Here is a 13,501-nt window from a genome sequence, read left to right on the forward strand (position 1 = left end):
CATCGTGCCACACGATGACCAATCCCCAGAGAAACCCCCCAGCCTGATATATATGCGGCTGGGGGGGAAGGGGGAGGGTAAGCAAGATTTTTCAGAGTATTATCTTACCTGCTACCTCTTCTTCTCCTTCGATCTTCCCTAACTTGATCGTCGGAGGGCCCCCACTACCCCGGTGGTGGTGCGAGGCTTGCTTGCAGGTCTCCCGGCGGAAGGCGGAGCGCAACCGAAGTAATTCCAAGGGAACCCCGTTCACACCGCTGTGCCAATCGTTCTCGGTTTGGACCCCCAGCAACAGTTGGCGCTAGAGAAAGGGCCCGGATCTCAGAGCGATCGTAATGGCACGGCGAGGTGGTCGTGGAGCTTCCAATGCTTCCGGTCGCGGGGCCTCTCGCGCCTCTGGCCGGGAGGCCGCTGCATCTCCAACACACTCTCAGCAACACTCCACCGCCCCACCGCCCATTCAGACGGTCGAAGCCGCCCAGTTCGACCAGCTAACCCAGCAGGTTCGCACCCTCGCGGAGGCGGTGCAGAATCTGCAGGGTGCGATGTCCCGGGCGCCGCAGCGGGCTCAGGAGCCGCCGCTGCCTGAGCGTTCGCCTGTCCTCCTCAACCCGCGCTCCTTCCTCTCCATGGGGAGGAGCGCCGGCGCGAGGAGGATTCTCGAGCACGCTCCATTCTGCCGGGACCTTCCCACCGGAGCTGCGCGGGGTACGAGAGGCAGGCCCGGGCGCGTTCCCAGACCCCCCAGTCCTCGAGGAACCCGCGCTCCAGTCGGTCCCCCTCTCGCCGCTCCTTGTCTCCCACCCACCGGTCGCGCTCCCTGGACCGGCGTGTGGACGATCTCCACCGACAACTCCAGGTCCTGAAGGGCCATTCCAAAGATCCCTTCGCCGACTTAAAGATCTCCTCCCAGCCGGCGCTTGCCTCGAGGATCCTGCGGACCCCGAATCCGCCGGGGTTCAAAATGCCGGCGATCGAGCCCTATGACGGGGCGGCGGACCCGCGGGATCACGTCGAGAGTTTCAGGACCCTTATGCTCCTCCACGGAGCATCAGATCCCCTTCTCTGCAAGGCTTTCCCGGCAACCCTCCGTGGCCCGGCGAGGGCGTGGTTCGCCGGGCTGGAGGCTGGCTCAATCCGGTCCTTCGACCAGTTCACCCGCCTCTTCATCACTCATTTCGCCGTCAGTAGCCGGCGGCGACTGGTCTCCGACTCCCTCTTTGATGTCCGGCAAAACGAGGGAGAAAGCCTGCGGGATTATCTTACCCGCTTCAACAGGGCTACGCTGGAGGTCCGGAACCTGAGTCAGGAGGTAGCTCTTTCAGCCCTGAAGCGTGGCTTCCGGAAGGGCAGACTCACCTTCTCCCTGGACAAACGCCTGCCGCGGAGCTTCCCAGAGCTGTTGTCCCGGGCGAACCAGTATGCGGACGCCGAGGAGGCGGCCGCCCACCGGAGCAAGGAGGCCGTCGAGATCCCTCCAAAGCTTGGGAAGAAAAGGCGGAAAGAGGCACGCCAGAGGAGGAGCCCGACGCCCCAGCGTCGGCGCAGAAGCCCGTCGCCGGCGAAGAACCACGGCGCCCCACGCCCTCGTTCTCCGCCCCGACGTTTCAACCGGTACACCCCTCTCCTGACTCCCCGGGCCCAGATCCTTATGGAGATCAAGGGGCGGGAGGACCTCCCGGCCCCGAGACAGATGCGGAGGATACCTGGGAAGAGGCCCTCCCGGGCATACTGTGAGTACCACCGAGACCACGGCCACGACACAGAGGACTGCTTCCAGCTTCAGGACGAGATCGAGGCTCTCATCCGTCGGGGGCATCTCGGTCGATATGTGAGCGACCGACGTCCCCCCGCAGACCCGCGTCCGGCCGATCCGGCTCCTCCAGAGCCTCGGGAGCAGAATCGACCCGTTGCGGGCGTGATCCACACTATCACTGGGGGCTGCCCCCGGCCCGTGAGGAACGCAGGGGGCTCGACGGAGGCGTCAGGGGCGGCCGTCGCAAAGAGGCAGAGGGTCGGCAATGTAATCACCTTTTGTGATGAGGATGTAAAGGGGGTTCAGACCCCCCACGATGACGCCTTGGTGATCTCCCTCACTATGGCAAACTATGATGTAAGGCGTGTTCTTGTGGATAGTGGAAGCTCAGCTGATATCTTGTTTTACGAGGCCTTCCAAAAGATGGGCTTGTCCAGACAATTGTTGCACAAAATATCCACCCCCCTCATAGGATTCACCGGTGACGCTGTCCCGGCGGAAGGTGTCGTTGAGCTGCCTGTGACTGCGGGCGTCGCACCCGCAGAAGCCACGGTGCGACTCGGGTTCTTGGTCGTCCGTGTTCCCTCGGCCTACAACGCTATCCTCGGACGACCCGGACTGAACGCCCTTCGCGCGGTGGTCTCTACGTACCACTTGCTCATGCGGTTCCCCACGGCGGTCGGGATCGGGGAGGTCCGAGGCGACCAACCGACCGCACGGCAATGTTTCCTAGCGACCCTCAAAGGGAAGAAGCCCGCAGAAGCCCTAAGCGTCGAGTCCCTTGATGCCAGAGATGAGGTGGCCTTGCGGCAGGGGGAGCCGGCCGAGGGTGTGGTCGAAATTCCCCTCGAGGAAGGCCGCCGGGACCGGGTGGTCCGGGTCGGCGCCAATCTCGACCCGGGAGCTCGGGCCCGGTTGGTGGAATTCCTCCGAGCCAATGCCGATGTATTTGCCTGGTCGGCGGCCGATGTACCTGGGATCGACCCGGAGGTCATTTCTCACGCCCTCAACGTCGACCCGACCCACCGGCCAGTGAAGCAGAAGAAGAGACACTGTGCCCCGGATCAGATCCGGGTGGTCGACCAGGAGGTAGACAAACTCTTGGAGGCAGAATTCATAAGGGAGGTGAGTTACCCCGAGTGGCTAGCAAATGTTGTACTTGTCCGGAAGGCGAGCGGGAAGTGGAGGATGTGCGTCGACTATACCGACCTGAACAAGGCGTGCCCTAAGGATAGCTTCCCGCTTCCGCGGATAGACCAACTGGTCGACGCGACTTCTGGATATCAGCTGCTGTCTTTCATGGACGCCTTCTCCGGTTACAACCAGATAATGATGGCCCCACAGGACGAGGAGAAAACTGCCTTTATAACAGACCGGGGGCTGTACTGCTACAAGGTAATGCCCTTTGGTCTGAAGAACGCTGGTGCCACTTACCAGCGCCTTGTCAACAAAATCTTCAAAGAGCAAATCGGCCGGAACATGGAGGTGTACGTGGACGATATGCTGGTGAAGAGCCGCCAGGCAGACCAGCACATCGTGGATCTGGAGGAGACTTTCACCACCTTGCGGAAGTTTCGCATGAAGCTGAACCCAGCGAAGTGCGCCTTTGGCGCTTCGGCCGGGAGGTTCCTCGGTTTCATTGTCAACCAGCGGGGTATCGAAGCCAACCCGGACAAAATCAAGGCTATCCAAGGTATGTCCCCTCCGACCAAAGTGAAGGAGGTTCAGGAGCTCGCTGGAAGGGTCGCCGCGCTCGGACGATTTGTGGCAAAATCGGCCGAATGCTGCCAACCATTCTTCAAGGTGTTAAAACGCCCGAAAGACTTCCTCTGGACGGCCGAATGTCAAGCAGCGTTCGACCAGCTCAAGGAATACCTGGCGTCTCCTCCCCTGCTATCCAAGCCGCAGGAAGGGGAGATGCTCTACCTCTATCTGGCGGTCTCCCCAACCGCGGTCAGTGCGGTGCTGGTTCGGAAAGAGGCAAAACTCCAGAAGCCTGTGTACTACATCAGCCGGGTCCTACGGGACGCCGAGACGCGGTATACGAAGGCTGAAAAGATCGCCTTCGCGCTGCTGACCGCGACCAGGAGGCTCCGCCCCTATTTCCAGGCCCATTCTGTCACCCTCTTAACTGATCAACCGTTACGACAGATCCTCAGCAACCCCGAGAATGCGGGACGGCTGGTGAAGTGGACAATAGAACTCGGTGAGTTCGACATCCGCTACCAGCCTCGACCCGCCATCAAGGCCCAGGTGCTCGCGGACTTCCTCGCTGAGTGCACGGTGCAGGAGGCGGAGCCTAGACCGTCGGAAACGCCCAGCCTCGACCTCCCAACCTGGACGCTTCACATCGATGGGTCGTCGAACCTCGAGGGTGGAGGAGCCGGGCTGGTCCTTACCAGTCCTGATGGAGTGATAGCCGAGTATGCCTTGAGGTTTGGATTTCCAGTGACCAACAACGAGGCGGAGTACGAGGCCCTAGTCGCGGGACTCAAACTCACCGGGGAGCTCGGCATCCGGCGATTGAAGGTTTTCACCGACTCCCAGCTGGTGGTCGGGTAGGTCCGTGGGGAGTTCGAGGCCCGGATCCCGACCATGCAGAACTACGTCCGGAAGGTGCAAGCACTCATTCCCGACCTCGGCAGCGTCGACCTCCAGCAGGTCCCCAGAAGCGAAAATGCCAGGGCCGACAGGTTGTCCCGCTTGGTGGGCGCAGAGGCGCACAACTTGTCGAGGGCAATCTACCTGGAGACCCTGGATGCCCCGAGCATCGGCGAGGCTGGAGCGGTGATGGCGATTGACCCGGAGCCGTCTTGGATGGACCCGCTCGTCGCCTACCTCGCCGAAGGGATCCTCCCTGAAGACGAAGATCAAGCTCGGCGACTTGTCAGGAAGTCCGCCCACTACGTACTCTATGAAGGGAGGCTGTATCGGACCTCGTTTACCGCCCCCCTCTTAAGGTGCCTCCGCCCCTCGGAGGCGGCCTACGTCCTCGGCGAAGTCCACGAGGGCGTCTGCGGATCGCACTCGGGGGCTAGGTCCTTGGCGCACAAGATCATGAGGCAAGGCTATTATTGGCCTACCTTGTTGGAGGACTCAAAGGGTCACGTACGGAAATGCGACGCCTGCCAGCACCACGCCAACGTCCAGAGAGTCCCTTCTGTCCCCTTGGCACCAATCACCGCACCTTGGCCCTTCGCACAGTGGGGAATGGATATCCTCGGACCATTCCCCGTCGCTTCAGCCTAGCGGAAATTCTTGATTGTTGCAATCGACTACTTCACCAAGTGGGTGGAGGCAGAGCCGCTGGCCACTATCACGGAGGCGTAAGTCCGGAAGTTCGTGAAGAAAAACATCATTGTCCGATTTGGGGTACCCCGGGTCCTCATCTCGGATAATGGTCGACAGTTCGACAACAAGCATTTCCGTGACTTCTGCGAGGAGTTCGGGATCGAGCATCGGTTCACATCTGTGTCGCATCCCCAAACCAACGGTGAGGCCGAGGTGACAAACCGGACAATCCTCCAAGGAATTAAGGCGCGAATCGGTCGGACGGGGCAAGCTTGGGTCGAAGAACTCGAGAACGTCCTTTGGGCGTATCGGACCACGCATCGGACCCCTACCGGAGAGACGCCTTTCAGCCTAACCTATGGCACGGAAGCGGTTGTTCCCGTGGAGCTCGGACTCCCCTCGCCCCGGGTGGCTGCGCACCGACCCGAGGCCAATTCGGAGCAACTCCGAGGGAACCTGGACCTCTTGGAAGAAGCGAGGGAAATGGCGCAGGTTCGGATGTGGCGATGTATCAGCGGAGGGTGGCCCGATATTATAACTCCAAGGTCCGACCAAAACTTTTCAGAATCGGAGATCTGGTGCTAAGGCGAGCCAAAGTATCTCAACCCGCGGAAGGTGGAAAGCTGGCGCCAAATTGGGAAGGCCCGTATAGGGTTCGCTGGGTAAACCGACCTGGCTCCTACCAGTTGGAGGCCCTAGATGGTCGAGAAATTCCAATGAGCTGGAATTCCGCTAACCTGTGGGTGTATTGCCAGTAGAAAGACAAAGCCAGAAAGACAGTTCAAAAAATGTATAGTCCTTTTCATCTCAATAATTCCTGGTTACAATGGCGTGTTCGTGTGATTACAAAGAATTCCCGGAGGGGAATTGGGGAGTAAAGAAAGTAAGGAAGAGGTGGGGACTCCGTGGAGCTGAAGATCCGGGATCCCGAACCCTCCACCCGAAGCAGCTGCAATCCCACCGGACGTGGGTGCTTCCCCCCGGAGGCGCCATCGACGCCTCACGCAAAAGACGAAGAGCCGGCGCGGACGAAGAAGAAGTTCGCACTGCTTCTAGAGGAACGCCACCTCCAAGGGATATTCCGGTCCTCCCCAGGAGAAGGGGAGGAAAGGAATACAAGGGAGAAGAGCGCGAGGAGGCGCGATCCCGGATGAAGCGTCTAGCGCAGAGCTCAATCGGGAAGTGGGACTGAAAAGAGGGGTGATGTGATCCCGGATGAAACGCCTAGAGCGGAGTTCCACCGGGGAGAATCTCCCTGTTGATCCCAGATGAAACGACTAGTTGGCGGAAGTTGCGAGGGGCGCGCCTCCCGTTCCTCCGGCAGGGGTTTCCCAGCCACGCGCCGGAGAGGAGGTCCACGATCCATGGCAACCTGAACAGCTCCGGCTTGGCAGGCTCCACCGCACCTGCGCTTATATTTATAGCCAAACTGTGGCCCCCTGGTCGTTCCGATGCGGGTGGCTCCAATAAATGCGGGCACATCGAATCAGGAGCCGTTCCGGCTCTCGAGGTTTATCCCCCCACAATCTCCTAAGCGTCGTTCTCCTTAATTGCATTCTTCGTGCAGGACACTTCGGGCGGCGTGTATCCCGCACGCGTCCAGGCCGCATCCGCCTCGATGAACGCGCGTATCGCGGCCGCTTAACTGGCACTCCTCGCAAGCAGCAACTGGTCGGTCCGATTTCCCAGGTAACGCCTCAATTAGCATTTAATGGCCTTCTGGTGTTCCCCAGGCGACGCTTCGAGAGGAGGAGAAACACAATCGCAGCTGGCCACGGAGAAACCCCGTCGAGCGGCAAGTGATAGGGGCGCGACCAACGAGCGGAATTCTCCGAGGCTTGGCCCTCGGATGCCAGGCTAACCCGATGATCATTCCGGAAGCAGACTAGCCTGAAGCCCCGACCGGTCGCCTCGGCTTGCGCCAGCCATGGCCGACCAACGAGCGGAATTCCCCGAGGCTCGGTCCTCGGATGCCAGGCTAACCCGATGACCATCCCGGGAGCAGACTAGCCTGAAGCCCCGACCGGTCGCCTCGGCTTGCGCCAGCCTTGGCCGACCAACGAGCGGAATTCCCCGAGGCTCGGCCCTCGGATGCCAGGCTAACCCGATGATCATCCCGGGAACAGACTAGCCTGAAGCCCCGACCGGTCGCCTCGGCTTGCGCCAGCCTTGGCCGACCAACGAGCGGAATTCTCCGAGGCTCGGCCCTCGGATGCCAGGCTAACCCGATGACCATCCCGGGAGCAGACTAGCCTGAAGCCCCGACCGGTCGCCTCGGCTTGCGCCAGCCTTGGCCGACCAACGAGCGGAATTCCCCGAGGCTCGGCCCTCGGATGCCAGGCTAACCCGATGACCATCCCGGGAGCAGACTAGCCTGAAGCCCCGACCGGTCGCCTCGGCTTGCGCCAGCCTTGGCCGACCAACGAGCGGAATTCCCCGAGGCTCGGCCCTCGGATGCCAGGCTAACCCGATGATCATCCCGGGAGCAGACTAGCCTGAAGCCCCGACCGGTCGCCTCGGCTTGCGCCAGCCTTGGCCGACCAACGAGCGGAATTCTCCGAGGCTCGGTCCTCGGATGCCAGGCTAATCCGATGATCATCCCGGGAGCAGACTAGCCTGAAGCCCCGACCGGTCGCCTCGGCTTGCGCCAGCCTTGGCCGACCAACGAGCGGAATTCTCCGAGGCTCGGCCCTCGGATGCCAGGCTAACCCGATGATCATCCCGGGAGCAGACTAGCCTGAAGCCCCGACCGGTCGCCTCGGCTTGCGCCAGCCTTGGCCGACCAACGAGCAGAATTCCCCGAGGCTCGGTCCTCGGATGCCAGGCTAACCCGATGATCATCCCGGGAGCGGACTAGCCTGAAGCCCCGACCGGTCGCCTCGGCTTGCGCCAGCCTTGGCCGACCAACGAGCGGAATTTCCTGAGGCCTAACCCTCGGACGCTTGGCCTAGCGCCGGAAGAATTTTCTGAGGCCTAACCCTCGGATGCCCGGCCTAGCCCTGGAAGAATTTCCTGAGGCCTAACCCTCGGATGCCCGGCCTAGCGCCGGAAGAATTTCCTGAGGCCTAACCTGTTAGATGTATGCCCTAGAAGCCAATTTGGCTGACACATTGTTGATTCTAGGGACATAATTTTGTACTTGACTATTTATTATTGAATAAATAAAAGGCATCTTTTCATTCATATTGTTTATGTGTCTATGAATCGTCCAAGAAATTAATAAGATGATGATACATATTCTCAAGAGTTGAGAATTTGAGCCATGTATCATTGGTGATTAATTTCTAAATGCTCCTGATCAATGGATCATCACGAGGACGGTGATCGATCCGATCAGTGCACAGATCACTCTCCTTCTGGATGGACGAGACTTGAGTCCACAGTGTAGGGACACTGAAGTGATAGTGCAGGTGCTTGTTAGAGAACAAGGGTACTGAGCGTGACCAAGACAAGAAGTCACTTGGATGTCTATCCACTCGTCAGTGACTTGCTTGATGTTGCAGTAGTGTGACTGGTCCTTTGACCTGCGGTGCTTCGGCTACTCACAGTGAGGCTATTGTAGTTTGACTGCATACATACATGGTCTCTAGCCATATGGGTCCATGCAGTGTAGATTGGCTGCAGTAAGTTCACTGTAGGAGTAGGGTATGCACCTATAAGGAATCTATCGACCTTGATAGAAAAGGAGTGATCCTATGTGATTTGTTAGACTGAGTTCTAAGACCTTGGCCAGGGCAGTAATATAAAGTGAAAAAGAGTTTTCCACTATCGAACTCAAGTCGAATAAATCTTGACATATGACAGACGATGGGGTTTGACGAGTTGTCCATGACCTCCGTCCTGTAGGAATCCACGATAGTAGGACTGTATCACACGTTAACTGCACCTAGAGGTTCATCTTTCTATTCTACTGGGTAGCCACTACATGCTGCTAGGTGTCACTGGTGGATGGTGGGACTCATAGGGATTATCTTGATGATCGATAAATCCTAATGAGTTGAGTTGGAATCGTTCCAACCCATTGAAAGGAGTTTTCAATGATATTGAGATAGAGATCACAATATATCTCACTACCAGTCAGAGTAGAACCTATGGGGTCACACACACTAGAAGTATTGACCGATCCGATGGTTGAAATCGTGATTAGGAATCACAAGTAATCAATTTGATTGATAAGAAGTTGAAGAAGGAAAGGGAATTAATTAATTGGACTTGAAACAAGAATCCTACTTTGGGTAGGATTCCTAGAGTCCTAATTGGATTAGGACTGGGAATCCTAGTTGGAGTAGGACTGGAATTCCTACTTGGAATAGGATTCCTACAATCCTAATGAGATTAGGAACTTTGAATTAAAATTGGATTCCTAATTGGAGTAGGATTCCTAGAAATCCTAATTGGATTAGGACTTCGAATTCAAATAAAGTCCTAATTGGATTAGGACTAAAATTAAACAAATCCTAATTGGATTAGGATTCCTTAAGTCTAAATTAATTATTAATCTAATGAATCAACATGACTCCTAATTGGATTAGGATTGAAGAGTTCAATTAAGTCATGATTCATTCAAGTCCTAATTGGATTAGGACTAGCGTAGATTGAACCCAAATTTGGCTAATCCTAATTAGATTAGGATTAAACCATGAGAGAGGCACCTAATCCTTTTTGGAAGAGGATTGGGTTAACCAAGTAAGAGGGGCATCAGCCCCTCTTCACTTAGTTGGTGCGACATGAAGAGAGAAAGGGGGCCGGCGCCCCCTCTTGGAAAGTAGTCAAGGGCTCCTAACTTGTAGGAGCCTTTCATCCTTATTAAAGGAGGACTAGGGCCGGCGCCCTAGATGGACCTTTTCTCCTCTTCATCACGTGGCCACCCCCTCTCCATCTCTCCTTGGTTCAGCCGCCATCAGCAAAGGGAAAAGAAGAGGAGGCGTCTCCCTCCTCTTGGTCTTCTTCCTTGGCTCCAACGCATGGAAAAAGAAGAAGGCTGCAGGGGCTTTTGATCTTCTTCCCATCTTCATCCTTCTTCTTCCTCCTCTCAGGCACAATCAAGGGTTGATTGAAAGAGAGGAGATCAGCCATCAAAAGCTATCTCTGCAAGGGAGCTAGCACCCCGGTGAGATAGAGAGCTTGGATCGGATCCTGCTTCGTGTGGATACCCGTAGAGGCCGGACGTTTGAACGGCTTCAAGCGAACCCTCTTCCAAAACCACGAATTCAGATTTGCGGTGATCATCTACCCGCGCAAGGTGAAGATTTGATCTTCCTAATAGTTTTAAAAGTTTTAACTCTTACCTAATTACGAAAGGTCTAGAAACAACGTTCATGCGATGAACGTCGAACCCGTGCATGCCGATTCCGCTGCCATCTGATTTTCTCTTTGAAATATCAGCGGCATGGGCGGGTTCCCAACATAACCCTCGGATGCCCGGCCTAGCGCCGGAAGAATTTCCTGAGGCCTAACCCTCGGATGCCTGGCCTAGCGCCGGAAGAATTTTCTGAGGCCTAACCCTCGGATGCCCGGCCTAGCGCCGGAAGAATTTTCTGAGGCCTAACCCTCGGATGCCCGGCCTAGCGCCGGAAGAATTTCCTGAGGCCTAACCCTCGGATGCCCGGCCTAGCGCCGGAAGAATTTCCTGAGGCCTAACCCTCGGATGCCCGGCCTAGCGCCGGAAGAATTTCCTGAGGCCTAACCCTCGGATGCCCGGCCTAGCGCCGGAAGAATTTCCTGAGGCCTAACCCTCGGATGCCTGGCCTAGCGCCGGAAGAATTCCTGAGGCCTAACCCTCGGATGCCTAGCCTAGCGCCGGAAGAATTTCCTGAGGCCTAACCCTCGGATGCCTGGCCTAGCGCCGGAAGAATTTCCTGAGGCCTAACCCTCGGATGCCTGGCCTAGCGCCGGAAGAACTTCAAGAGTCAGGAGTCGGCGAGGCGCTACCAGGAGTTAAAAAGAGGAAGGACGAAAGTGAAATGAGGAAACACTTTGTTTGCATTAACTTTCGTTGCATCAGGGTCGAGACCCATACAACGTGGCAAAACGCCAACATACAAAGAAAAGAACAAAGAAAAGTACAGAGAGTCAGCTTGGAGGAACCCCTGGGTCGGGAACGGCGAGCGCGTCCGCGAAGGGTAGGGAGACGGTTGGAGAATCGGCAGGCAATGGCATCGGAGGGGAGTCGAGGAGGGAGACCCCACTCAGGTCTATTCTGGGGTATTTAGCGGACACCCTTGCCAGGCCTTCATCGAAGCCTAAGGCAAAGGAGTCGGACCCCGCGTCCGACATGTCACGGATGAACTCGGCGGACTGACGATAGGCCTGTACCGCCTGACGCCCGATTTCCGCGCTCTTCTCGGCCAGCGCCGCCTCCGCTCGCTCCGTAATCTGAGCTTTCGCTTCCATGACCTTCGCCACAATCCGGTCGTCCGCCTCGGAGGAGACCCTCAGCAGATCGGCCCGAGCCTCCATGTGCTTCGCCTCGGCAGCGACGCGAGCAGCCTCAGCCTCCTCCAGGCGCGAATGAAGCTCCTGGTTGCTCGCACGAGTCCCCTCAAAGGCCGACTCCAATTCGGCCAGCTTGGCTTCAAGAGATCGGGTTCGGTTGCGGGCGTTGTCGGCCGACTGCTGGGCCTTCTCCCACCTCTCTCGGAAGTCGGCAGCCTTCCGGGACTGCTTTTCGGCCTGCTCCTCCGCCTTCCTGATCTCGCTTTCGAGACCCGAGGCAACCTTGAGTTGCTCCTGAGCCTCCAACAGTTGCCTCTCGAGGGCGGCGAAGCCGAGTGCCCGCTCTTCGGCCACCTGGAGCCTCGTCTCGAGGTCCCTGGTCGTCCTCACCGCCGCAGCCCGGCCTCCCTCCTCTACAGCTTTCAATCGGCTCTCGGCCCTCGCCAGAAGCCTCGCCTGTTCCTCGTGGCTCTCCTCCAGGCGGATCATGTATTGGGCGAGCTAAGAGGTAGGAAAAATGAGAGCGTCAGACGGGGATCAATAGAGCCTATAAATGACGAAAGCGACCAAAAGAACACTCACCGACATGAGACAGACGCAGCTGGCAGCTCCAACTTCAGGGATACCCATCTGCCGGACCTGCCTACGGTCCCCCTCCAGCAGCACCGTCTCGACGAGGTTTCGGGCGCCGGCGAAAGTGAAGGCCGACTCCGACTTCGCCCCGGAGCCGGATGGTGGTTCTGCAGCCTTACCCTTACCCATCGCTTGGGGGAGAGTCATGCCGACCGTGCTCGGGGCGGGGGCCGCGCCAGAAATCGACAGGGTCCCGCTCGGCCGGGGCCTCGGCGCGCCCCTCCTTCCCGTATCATCCGAAGCCGACCGAGTCGAAGGCCGGGCTGGGGACCGACCGCATCCGACCCGGCCGTCTCGGGCGCGCCCGGATGACACCTCCAGAAAAACGGTAGTCTCATCACCGGAGGGCTGATGCGGCGTCAACTGTCGGTCCGAGCCCGCGGCGTCCCCCTGATCGGTGGGCCCGGAGTCGCCTGCTGGCGGGGCTTCTTCGCCGATGGGACCCCGCTCGGAGGAGTCCGTTTCTTCCTCCGGACCGCTTCCAGTAGGGACGCCCTACTAACAGCCATTGCCTTGTCCGACTGCATGACGTCGTCGATTTCTGCAAAAAGGACGAGATGGTTAGAAACCGAGAAACTGATGGAAAGAAGAAATGAAAGAGGAGAAAAGAGCTAAAAAGAAGAAGTGGTGGCGGGCTCACGGTCGGCGGGGACCGAGCTCAGACCGACGTTCACCAAGGCATCCTCGGAAATAAGGCGAGCCACCGGGGGGAGCCGGTCCTCGGTAACCAACCCCCTCAAGACGGCGACGCCATCGGACTCCTCCCTCGACAACCTCGATAGGCCGATCGGGGACTTCATCGGCGTCTCCCAGGTTGTCCCGATTCCCCAAGAGGGATCTACGTCGATGAAAAAGAAACGCTCCTTCCAGCCATGAATGGAGGAAGGAGCCTCCTTGACGAGGCCGCACCCTCGCCGCGCCGCAAAGCACCACCACCCTCTATCCCGGGGGTGGCCGTTCAGGCCGTAGCATTCCCAAAAGACGTTCAGGGTGGCGGAAACCTCGTGCATGCGGCAGAGAACCTGGAAGGCCGTCAGGGTACGCCATGAGTTCGGCACCAGTTGCGTCGGCGCCACTCTTAAATCTCGAAGCACCTGCACGACTAAGTCCGAGAGGGGAAAGCGGAACCCAGCCCGAAGGATGTCCTCATTGATGGCGACCTTCCCTGGAGGAGGATGGGACATCCTCTCCTCAGGCCCCGGAAGCGTAACGTTGCAGGCTTCGGGAAGGTGGTACCGGGCCACGAACCTATCTAGGTCTTCGGGGACCAGCTCCGACTGAATGCGGTCCGCTCTTACTTCATCCATCCCTAACGGCCAGTGAATCTACGGTCAGGACGGGGTCAAGAGGGGAGAAGGGACCGGAACGACTGGGGTACACTAATAC

The sequence above is a fragment of the Phoenix dactylifera genome, chromosome 6 (assembly GCF_009389715.1).
Source record: "Phoenix dactylifera cultivar Barhee BC4 chromosome 6, palm_55x_up_171113_PBpolish2nd_filt_p, whole genome shotgun sequence".
Classification (NCBI taxonomy): domain Eukaryota; kingdom Viridiplantae; phylum Streptophyta; class Magnoliopsida; order Arecales; family Arecaceae; genus Phoenix; species Phoenix dactylifera.